The sequence below is a fragment of the Sarcophilus harrisii genome, chromosome 3 (genome assembly GCF_902635505.1).
Source record: "Sarcophilus harrisii chromosome 3, mSarHar1.11, whole genome shotgun sequence".
Taxonomy (NCBI): Eukaryota; Metazoa; Chordata; class Mammalia; order Dasyuromorphia; family Dasyuridae; genus Sarcophilus; species Sarcophilus harrisii.
The window spans coordinates 251,145,211-251,157,239 of record NC_045428.1 but is presented as its reverse complement, the minus strand read 5'-3'; the positions used below and the strand labels follow the sequence as shown (position 1 = coordinate 251,157,239).

The following is a 12,029-nucleotide window of genomic DNA, read 5'->3' as shown; positions in this document are numbered from 1 at the left end:
AGGAGGTGTGAAATGAGAAGACAGCATAGGATTTAGGAGTGAGAAAAGAGGAATTGGAAACAGTGTGAACAAGTTTTTCAAGAAATTTAGGTAATAAGGGAAAAAGGATAATAGTTAGTGGATATATATATATATATTATCGATCTTCAGTAATGATCTTAATAAATAGGTCAAAATTTATTAAGAATACCTGACATTGTTCTGATCTTTAAAGATGGGATTCATATAATTATCTTACCAAAAATAGCAGTGAAAATCCTGGATTTGGAGTAAGATAGAAAGTCATAGAATACAAGAGTTGGAAGACACCTTAGATACCATCTAGTCCTCCAACTCTCTTCTTTAATATGCATAGAAACCCAAAGTCACATGAGTGGCAAAACATGGCATGTGCAAAAGACAGCAAATAAACCTTAAATGAGAAAATGTCAGAGATGAGAAATAATGTTGATTAGGAAACTGACCTTAGTCCAGGCACAAAATGATAAAGACAAGACTTAGTTGGGTCAGTGAAAATGAAAAAGAATGAATGAGTCTGAGACATTTCAAAGGAAAGATTATAGGGGAGATGGGAGTCAAAGGAGAAGGAGAAGGAGAAGAATGCTCCATCATATCAATAGCAGTAGAGTCTGAGAAGCAGAAAATATGAAAAAAAAAGTAATAGAATTTGTCAAAAAAGTTAATTGACATTCAAGAGGTCAATTTCAGTGGAATAATAGAGCTAAAGTCCAGAATGCACAAATGAAGGCGATAAAGAACACCATATGAATTATAGGCAACAGACTAAATGACTAAATTAAGTAAAGGAATAGATATAGTGGATGAGTCGGAAAAAAAGATTAAAAGATAACCACTTTAAGATTTCACTATCTTGGTGGCTATCTATAAAATGAAATTTTAAAGAGTGTATTATGCCTTTAAAGGGGTTTGTTTATATAGATAATCCCTGAATAATTGAATGAGCCTGTCTTCAGAGCTGTCCTCATAAGCCGACTCATTTTTCATTTTTGCATGGGAAAGTATCCCGGTGCCTTGCACAAAGTAGGCATTCAGATGTTTTATGAATTGATTTAGATTCTGGCCAAGGTATCAAGAGGCTATCCTGAAAACAACAAATTCTTGTGATGCTAAATTCAATTCAGAAACTATCTGAATCTATGAACAAGGCATTCAGGATCCTTTTCCCTCATCCAACAAATTACACAAAATATCCATAATCTATAATTCAATCCCTCAGGTAGGCCTGACTAGTGGAGAAAGTTTATAATCCAGGAAATTGAGGCTGGTTGATCTCTTGAATTTAAGAGTTCTGTGCTGTGGTGAGCTAAGTCTAAGCTGACTAGGTATCTGACCATGTGGGAAAAGTGTACATCAAACATGCTGGTTCTTTGTAATTTTTCTAGATGTTTGCCTATTGCCTAATAAATAGGTTAATGGTCAATAGGACCTAATGGTCAAAAATTTGCATGTTCTATTCTCTTTCATTTTTCTTTAATTAAGATGATATTTGCCCACATGGTACTCCTCCCATTTTTCATTTACCATTGACAGTGATTCTAACACCCCTCTGCCAATTCTTTCAACATCTGAGGATGTATAGTTAATCTGCACTGGAAAACTTGAATTCAAGAGAAAATAGATGTTTCTTACTATTTCTTTCCTAATCTTATGTACCAACTTCTTAACCAAATAAGTTTTTTTTCTTCTGTCATTTCCAGCATGAAAGTCATTCTTACTGAAGCAATATTAAATGTAGCATTCTGTACTTATAATCCTCTACCTCTGGAAAGAAGAAAAAGAAGATACATTCTTCTATCTCTTCTTAGGTACCAAGTTGGATCATTTTAATTTTACTACATCCAGCACAGATTTTTGTATTTTTTCCCCATTTATATTGCAGTTATTCTCTGCTTATTTTATTTTGCATCAACTTATTTAAATCTAAAACATTTTATGTTCATCATATTCATCATTCCATTTTATCCAATACTAGAATTTGGTTAGCCATTAACTAATCACGAGACATCTACTTTATTTCCAATTCTTTGCTATTACAAAAAAAAAAAGTGTACTTACTTTAATATCTATTGGTCCATATTATATCTTGTGGGGTAGGAAATATTGTGACTTTTAGCACATGTATTCTAGTTTGAGAAGAGATATAGAAAATTGATTTTGAAGAAAGTCCTAACAAAGTCCATTAACTGATTTTCAGTATCTGGAATACAAACTTAATTCATTTTCCTACACTATTGAAAAGGTGATCAATTGTGAATGACTTAATTACTCTGATCAAGACAATGGTCCAAAAAAATTCAAAGAACATATGATGAAAAATTCTATCCACTTCCAAAAAGAGAATTGATTAACTCTGAACATATTTGAAGCATTCTTTTTAAACTTTATTTTTCTTGAGGTTTTTTCCCTGTGTTTCTTTTGCAACATGGAAATATATATCAAATTGCTTGCCTTCTCAAGGAGAGATAAAGGACAGAAGGGCAGGAGAGAATTTGGAACTCAAAAAAAAATTTTAATGTTAAAAAATGTTATATGTAATTGGAAAACAGTTAATAAAATGAATAAAATATATATTTTAAAAGTACTGAATAAGTAGAGAGGTATATTACCAAATTGAGGAAAAATTAATCCCCATATAATATTATATATAATATATAGCACATATAATTTAACACTTAATTTTATTGTTCTTTACATTGTTGTTGCGTGTGTACTAGTCTTCTCTTCCTTAACTAGATTGTAAACTTATTGATAACAGAAATTATCTTATTATTCTTGATGGAACTGTTTTAATTTAAATTTTATCTTATGAAGAGAATTTAAGAAAATTCTTATGAAGAGCGCTTGTTATCCTGAAAGAACTAAATGATGGGGCATTCTCAGAAATGAGAAGTCATGTGCCATTACAATGAGAGTTTGAGGGAATTCTAGTTGTGATCATCCTTTTATTTTAACAATAGCTTTTTATTTTTCAAAATACATATAAAGATAGTTTTCAATATCCATCCTTGTAAAACTTTGTGTTCCAAATTTTTTCCCTCCTTCCCCTTCTTCCTCCTCTCCTAGACAGCAAGTAATCTAATAGAGGTTAAATGTGCAATTTTTCTAAAAATATTTCCACATTTATCATTCTGCAGAAGAAAAAACAGATTAAAAGGGGAAAAAAATCAGAAAGACAAAAAAACTAAGCAAACAAGCAACAAAAACCACAGTAACAAAGGTGGAAAAACTATGTTGTGATCCACATTCAGTCCCCATAGTCCTCTCTCTGGATGCAAATGACTCTTTCCATCAGAAATCTATTGGAATTACCCTGAATCACCTCATTGTTGAAAACAGTCAAGTCCATATGATCATTCTTTTGGCTAATTATTATAAGTAATCCTTTATGCTTTCACTTTATGGATACTATTGTTAATAAACTGCATATTCTGTTTAAAAGAATTGCACACTTTTAACCTATAATGGATTACTTTCTGTCTAGGGGAGAAGGGAGGTGGGGAAGGACAGAGAAAAATATGGAACATGAGGTTTTGCAAGGGTGAATGTTGTTTCTTTGCATGTATTTTGAAAAATAAAAAGCTATTTTAAAAATAAATTGCATAGTTAATCACTAATATTTAATTCTAGATTAGGTAATATATAAAAAGATGATTTACTGCTAATAAGAAAAGTTCTTCAGCTAATTAAATACATGATATTTGGTGATATAATGGAAACTCTAAATTTACTTAATTTAGAGATATGTTGAAATTTTATTAAATTAATGGGGAAATATATAAACATACATCTGCATTACTTTAGAATTAAAAATGTTAAGTTAAATATGAGAATAAACCAAGTTGTAGATCTTTTAAATCTTGCTCTAAAAACACTGACCTAATTCAGGAACTACTTAAAATTAGAGACAGCAAGGTGACACTGGGAATAGAGCAGAAGTCAAGAATCCAGCCTCAGACACTTGCTAGCTGGATGACCCTGGCAAATAACTGAACCCTCTTAGCCTCATTTTCCATCTGTTAAAATGAGCTGAAGAAGGAAATGTCAAATTACTCCAGTATCTTGTCAAGAAAACCCCAAATGGGGTTATGAAGAGTTGAACATGACTGAAAAAGATGACTCAACAACTTAAAACTATTTAAAAAAAAAAAAAAAAAAACTACTGCCAAAGAAATAGTAAGTCCTAAATTCCCCCATTAGATCTTAACACCTGAGGAGTAGGAGATGGCATTTGCCATCTATTGTTAACTTCTGCTATAAATACAGACTAACTTTGCACGTGCTTTGAAAAATAAAAAGTTATTATTAAAAAAAAAAAAGATCACTATTAAGGACCACTCCTAAGTTCAAAAGCCCCCACAGCTGTGAATCATAACACATTTGAAGGAATTGCAAGTCAGCCTTTACTGACACAGGTGTTGCTTGTGAATTGGGAATGAAATAAATTGAAGGCAAGAGAGAAAAGGAGAGAGGTTAGAGAATGCAACTGCCTCTCAGTCTCCTTGTATTGTTATCATCCTCTCAGATGAAGGAATCTATTCTGCTGGTTAGAATTAAATCCTCAGCAACTACTAGCAGGTGACTCTCATAACAGATCACAGTCATATTTCCCTCAAACTCTCATTGTAATGGCACATGATTTCTCATTTCTTGAGAATGCTGTTCACATCATTTAGTTCATTCAGGATAACAAGGTCTCTTCATAAGAATTTTCTTAAATCCTCTTCATAAGATAAACTTTAAATTAAAATAGTTCCACCAAAATAGACAAGAATCTAAAGGATGGACCAAAAAAATGGGTCCTAGCAGAAGGAACTGCAATACTGAGCTGGGATCAAATCAATTATCTGTTGTGATTTTCTTGTTGCTCTTTACCTTCCTTTCTTTTGTGGTGACTAAGCTTTGAATAGCAGAGATGGCAAACATGAAGCTTGTTGGCCTCAGCACTCAAAAATGTAAACTTAGCCAGAACCAGATTAAACTGTAACTGGGAAATATTTAACAAAATAATTAAAAAATATTATTGATATGAACATGTGGTTTTTCTAAGTAAATATGCATCCATCTAAGTAAATAGATATAGTACAGTGGCCTCTGCTTCTATTTGACACCATGGGTAAAAGAAATTAGGAATTATCAAAACATTTTATTGAGCCAACACGGCTATCTGTATATGCGACCTAGGATAGTTCTCTATATAGAGACCTAGACCCAGGATACTTAAGGACTGATTTTTAAAAGACATTTGAATAAAAGGCAAAAGATTTCTGCTTCAGAAGTGAGATGTGGTTCACTAAATACTAAGTGCTATTTTCAGAGTGAAAATAGGATTCAAACTACACATCTTTGTGCAAGTTCAGTCCAAAAACTATGTGGGAGTCCTAAAAATCTCCCAATACTTGCACATAAATCTCACAACAACTCTGCCTTTTTCATGCTATTATTATTGAGGCCAACAGGGATTAAGTGGCTTGCCCAGAGTCATATAACTAAGTAACTGAGGAAAGATATGAACTCAGATTTTCTTGATTCTAGCCCCGGTGGTGCTCTAGCCACTACCTAGCTGCCTGGGAAAATAGAGCAAAAGAAATCTCACCTTTCAGTGTTTTCTATGGTCCTGTAATTTTCAAGGAACTTGAAGGGCCTGAGGGGATTTAGACCATTTATCACTATCCCATATAGTTCTTTTGCAGTTTTCTTAAGTGGATCTCTTGGGAATCATCTGCTGACACCAAGGGATAATAGGAATTAAAAGGGATTTTCTGATCAGAAATTAGAGAAGCAAATGAAAAACTGAAGAAGCTGAAATGATGAGAAAGCATTGGGGGAGAGAATAATGTAGAGATGTGCTAGGGTCACTAGAGCAACTGTGGATCCTAGCTCAGCCAAGAGAGCTGCTTCCCTGGAGACATTTGTGAATATGAGAGCCACTCATATCCTGGCCATATGTTCCTGAAATGTATATCCCTCCATTTGTGTTCCCTGCTGTATGTGTCCCCTACTAATTATGTGATAGAGAATCTGTGGAAAAGTTATTCCTGTGGTTGCAGGAGATTCTTTTTACCAATGATTTTATTGTAATGTTTAATTTTTAGTCAGAATTTTTTCCTGTTATTTGCTTATTATCCCAACCTATTATTTGATTTTTAACTCTGTCAAAGTAAGGTGCTGTATCCAGGAGGAAGATGCAGATGTTTTAAAGAGATTCTTCCAGGGACCTGTGGAGAGCTATTCACTGTTCTAGCCTAAGTTCCATTTTATGAGCTAGCACAAGCTTTCTTTTGTGCCCTGGAGCTGTGAGGAGCATCCCTGCTCCACCGGAGCTTGCAAATTCTGATGTGCCAGTGCTCCTCCTTACCTGAGAACTGCCACCCAGGACTGCAACTTGGATTTAAGTGTGAACAAAGACCTTTTCTCCTCACTTTCTAAGTTGTCCAAAGCTGACCCACTGAAAAGAACCAAATCTTTCATAGTTGATCTTCACGTATTCTTGCTGTTGTCGTGTACAATGTATTCCTGGTTCTGCTTGTTTCACTCAGCATCAGTTCATATAAATCTTTCCAGGCCTTTCTATAATCAACTTGTTCATAATTTTTTATAGAACAATAATATTCCAATACCTTCTTATACCATAATTTATTCAGTCATTCCGCAATTGATGGGTATCCCACATCTTTTCCAATTCTTTGCTACCACAAAAAGAGCAGCTACAAACAATTTTTGCCCATGTGGGTCCTTTTCTCTCCTTTATGATTTCCTTGGGATACAGACCCAGTAATTGGTGCTGCTGAGTCAAAGAGTATGCACAGTTTGAAAGCCCTTTGGGCATAGTTCCAGATTGCTCTCCAGAATGGTTGGATCATTTCACAACTTCACCAACAATGCATTAGTGTGCCGGTTTTCCCACATCCCCTTCAACATTTATCATTATCTTTGCCTGTCATCTTAGCCAATCTGAGAAGCATAAGTTGGTACGTCAGAGTTGTTTTAATTTGCATTTCTCTAATCAATAGTTATTTAGACCACTCTTCATATAACTATAAATGGCTTTAATTCCATCATCTGAAAATTGTCTGTTCATATCCTTTGACATTTATCAATTGGGGAATGACATGTATTCTTATGAATTTGACAAGTTCTTTATATATTTTAGAAATGAGACCTTTATTAGAAATACTGGCTGTAAAGATTTTTCCCAGCTTTGCATTTCCCTTTTAATCTTGTTTCTGTTGGCTTTGTTTATGCAAAACCTTTTTAATTTAAAACATTAAATTGTTTTAACGTTAAAACATCAAAGTTGTTCATTTTGCTTTCCATAATATTCTCTAGTTCTTCTTTGGTCATACATTCCTCCCTTCTCCAAAGAGTTGATAGTTATAGGTAAATTGTCCCTGGTTCTCCTAATTTGTTTCTAGTATTCTCCTTTATGCCCAAATCATGTAGAACATTTTGACCTTTTTTTTTGGTATGGGTGTGAGATATAGCTCTATGCTGAGTTTCTGACATATTATTTTCCAGTTCTCCCAGAAATTTTTGTCCAATAATGAGTTCTTATTCCAAGGGTTGGAGTTTGGGGATTTATCAAATTGTAGATTGCTATAGGCCTTGCTTATTATGTCATGTGTGTCTAATCTATTCCACTGATCCTCCACTCTATTTCTTAGCCAGTATCACATAGCTTTAATGACTTCTGCTTTACATAATGTAGTTTTAGGTTTGGTACTGCTAGGTAGAGTCATTATTTAAAGGTATTGAGAGGGATTTTTACTGAATAGCTCGGACAAATTATGCCTTTATTTTGCCATTTTTTGGCTCCCAATACTTAATTTTTAAAAATAGAATTGTATATCTGTTTTATTAAATATTTCCCAATTTCATTTTTTATACTGGAAAGTTTTTTATTGTTGGTAAAATGGGAGAGCTGGGTACAGCTTAAATGATCTCAATTTTGTTGACAACATCTACAGCATCATAGTCTGGAGCAAGGTGGACACAGGCCTTCTCTCCATCAGCTGGATCAGTGTGTTGACCTGGGCCACGTTGATGTCATACAGTTTTTTTTACTATCAGCTTGATCTGAAACTTGTTGGCCTTTACATCCACAATGGAGACAAGGGTATTGTTGTCCTCAGTCTTCTTCATAGAAGACTCAATGATCAGGGAAACTTAATGATGGCATAGTGAGCGAGCTTGTTTCTCCAAGGGGCACTTTTCTGAGGGAATTTGGGCTGCTTTCAAAGTCTTAGTGTTTTGGGTCACTGGAAGGTGGGGGATGTTTAGGATCTTCTTTTTGTGGCTACAGATATCCTTCAACACTGTCTTCTTTGCCTTCAAGGCTTTGATCTTGGCTTCTGTCTTGGGGGGGGGGGGGGGGGGGGGGGGACAATGGCTTCCTTTTTTGCCTTCAGTGCTATCTTAGAGAGAAAACTTCCCAATTACATTTTTAAAAATTTTAACGTTCATTTTTAAAATGTTGAATTCCAAATTTCCTCCCTCTCACTGACCCCTTGAACAAGCAAACAATGATATATATTATACATAAATCATGTAAAACATATTTCCATATTAACTGTGTTGCAAAAGAAAATAAACATATACACATGCACACACATACACACACACGAAAAATAAAAAAGCAAAAAAAGTATGCTTCAATATTGTACTCAAAATTCCTTAATTCTTTCTCTGGAAGTGGATAGCATTTTTTATTATGAGCTTTATGAAATTATATTCAATCTTTGTCTGAATCAGAGTAGCTAATCTTTTACAGTTGATCATCCTTATAACATGGCTATTACTATATATATTATATAATATTCTCCTCATTTCACTTTGCAACAGTTCATGAGATTTTTCAGGTTTTTCTAGAACCATCATGTTTATTTTTTTATAGCACATTAGTATTTCATAACATTTATGCACAACTTATTCAGCTATTCCCCAATTGATGAGCATCCCTTTAACTCCCAATTCTTTACTACCAAAGGAAAAAAAAAAAAGAACTGCTATAAATATTTTTGTGCAAATAGATCATTTTCCGTTTTCTTTGATGTCTCTGATTTAGTAGTGGTATCGCAGAGTCAAAGAAAATATATAATTGGATAGCCTTTTGGCAATAGTTCCAAATTAAGACAATTGATTAAATGTCTTTTCTTTGAACCATGACATCTGGTTGAAATAGTAAAAGTAAACACATCAATGAGGCTCATGAGCTATTGTACTCTCAAAGATACCTTTCTTCCTAGAATCCTTCATGATCTTAGTTATACTACTGGACTTTAGTTTTCTAGGATCATAGCATTTGAATCTGGGAATGTCCTTGCAGATAAGTTTAACCCCCTCATTTTACAGTTAAGGAAACTGAGGTTCAGTGAAGTTAAGTGATTCACCCAAGATAGGTAGCAAGTAAAAGAACGAGGTTTCAAATTCAGGTCTTTTATTTCCAGATTAACCCTCAAACATTTATTAAGCACCTACTATATGCTAGGCTACTTTGCTATGCACTTGGGATATAAAGACACAAATGAAATATTCCCTGCCTTCAATGGGGGAGATAATAGGCATGTGAATAATTGTATAAAATATTAATAAGAAGTATATACAAAATAAATACAAAAAAAGGGGAGTGGAAAATACTAGCAGCTACAGATTAAGAAAAACTTCATGTAGGTTATCATTTGAACAGAGTTTTGAAAGAAATATATTCTTAGAATAAAGAGACCTAAGCCTGAAGTCAAGAAGACTTAAGTTCAAACCCAGTCTCAAGCTTACTAACTGTGATGATCATGACTATTCGCCTCAGTTTCCTAACCTGTAAAATGAAGATAATAAATAGTACCTACTAATGTTGTGAATTGTTGGGAGTGGGTTGTTGTAAGAATAAAATGAGATAATATGTATAAAAACTTAGCACTTAATAAGTGTTTTCTTCCTTCCTTAGTTATTTTTTTCTTTTTTAATTTCCATTTCCATTACATAGTACAATTTTTAAAAAGATGGCACAACTAGGTACAACTTGTTATTCCTTTGAAATAGATAACAAAATTATCATGTACATTTCTTTTTTTTTTCTTCCCTTCTCTCTATCCCTCCCACTCTAGAGATGGCTACTATGAGCCACAAATAGGTACATATATGTGTAAAATTATTCTATATGTACTTCTACTTATCAGTTATTTCTCTAGCTATAGATAGCATAGATAGATGATTAATTTGGTTATTTAGCATAGGCAAAATAATTTATTCCCTCAAAGTTATTCTTAAAACAATATTGCAGTTTCTGTATACAATGTTCTCTTAGTTCTGCTCATTTTGCTCTTCATTATTTCATGGAAGTCTTTCCATATTTTTCTAAAATCATTGAGCTCATTATTTCTTATGGCACAGTAGTATTACTTCATAATCATATACCACAGATTGTTCAGCTATTCCCCAACTGATGGTCTTCACTGCAATTTCCAGTTCTTTACAATCACAAAGAAATCTGCTATAAACATTTTAGAACCTCTAGGTCTTTTCCTTTTACTCTACTTTCAGAAATAGACCAAATAGTGGAGTTGTTGAGTCAGAGAGTATAGGTATTTAGTAACTCTTTGGGCATAATTCCAGATTGTTCTCCAAAATGGTTGGATCAATTCACAATTCCACTGAGAAAGTAGTATCCCATTTTTCTACCACCCCTCCCCCAAACACTTGTTACTTTTTCCTTCTATCATTTCAGCCAATCTGGTATGTGTAAAATAATATCTCAAGATTATTTTTATTTGTATTTCTCTAACCAACAATGTGGATCACAATATAGTATTTTCACCTTTTTGTTGTTGTTTGTTTTCTTTTTTTCTTTCTCTGTTTTTTCCTTTTTGATCTGATTTTTCTTGTGCAGCATGATAAATCTAGAAAAATGTATAAAAGAATTGCACATGTTTAGCCTATATTGGATTACTTGCTGTCTAGGGGAGGAAAGAAAGAGGAAGGGAGGGAGAAAAATTTGGAATGCAAGATTTTTTTAAAATGAATGTTGAAAACTATCTTTGCACATATTTAGAAAATAAAAAGCTTTTATTAAAAAAATTAAATAAAATGGGGATCCTAATATCCCCTACTTCCCAGTGTTGTGAGGATCAAATGAGATATTTGTAAAGTGCTTTGTCAAGTATAAAGCAAAACATGAATACTAGCTTTAATTAGTTATTAGCTATGTTAGTTATTGGCAGCTAGATGGCACAGTAGATAAAGCACTTGTGGAGTCAGGAAGACTTGAGTTCAAATCCAGCCTCAGAGCCTTACTAACTGTGTGACTCTGAGCAAGTCACTTAACTCTACATCTCTCAATTACCTCATCTAAAAATGAGTCAGGGAAGGAAATGACAAACCAACCCAGTATCTTTGTCAAAAAAAAAAAAAAAACTCCAAGTGGGATCACGAAGAGTTGGACATGACTGAAATGACGCAATGACAAAAATGATTAGTTATTATAAAGATGAATCCTTATTATTGTATTATTCTATCTAAGTAAAATCTTATATATGCAAACCAAAACAAAATCCCCTTCCTCTTCTTTCTAGCATTTCTGTCCTTGACTCATCCTCTCTGGTTTTGCTTTATGACAATTCCGTTTCACTTCCCCAAACCCTTTCTTCTTTTTAAGCTTTTTTGGCATAGAGAGTTCCTTTATCATATATTAGAACAGGCCAAATCCTGAATAGTTGCCCCAGTGCTGATAAACTTGACCTGTTTCTGTTCTGGAAAGCTCCAAGGCACCATGGTTATAACCACCAAACAAATAACTATTAAGGCCTGCATGTGTGTTCTAATTCCTCCCATGAGCCTAACATCTGGCCTTGGAATCCAATCTGAGTAGGCAATGGGAAGTTTGTTGATGGAAAGAGATTGGAAGCCGGGAGGGGAGGAGAGAATACTTTGCTGTATATCTCTCATGTGAAGTACCTTCAACAAATTGTACATACAGAACTGCTTGTGAAATTCTGTGTGTATCTTGTCCAATTACTAGG

The 12,029-nt window shown here is 33.8% G+C and overlaps 1 pseudogene; it reads right to left on the bottom strand.

Moving 5' to 3' along the window:
* Positions 1 to 7,913: 7,913 nt before the first annotated feature.
* Positions 7,914 to 11,781, bottom strand: LOC100934505 (annotated as a pseudogene).
* Positions 11,782 to 12,029: the final 248 nt, after the last annotated feature.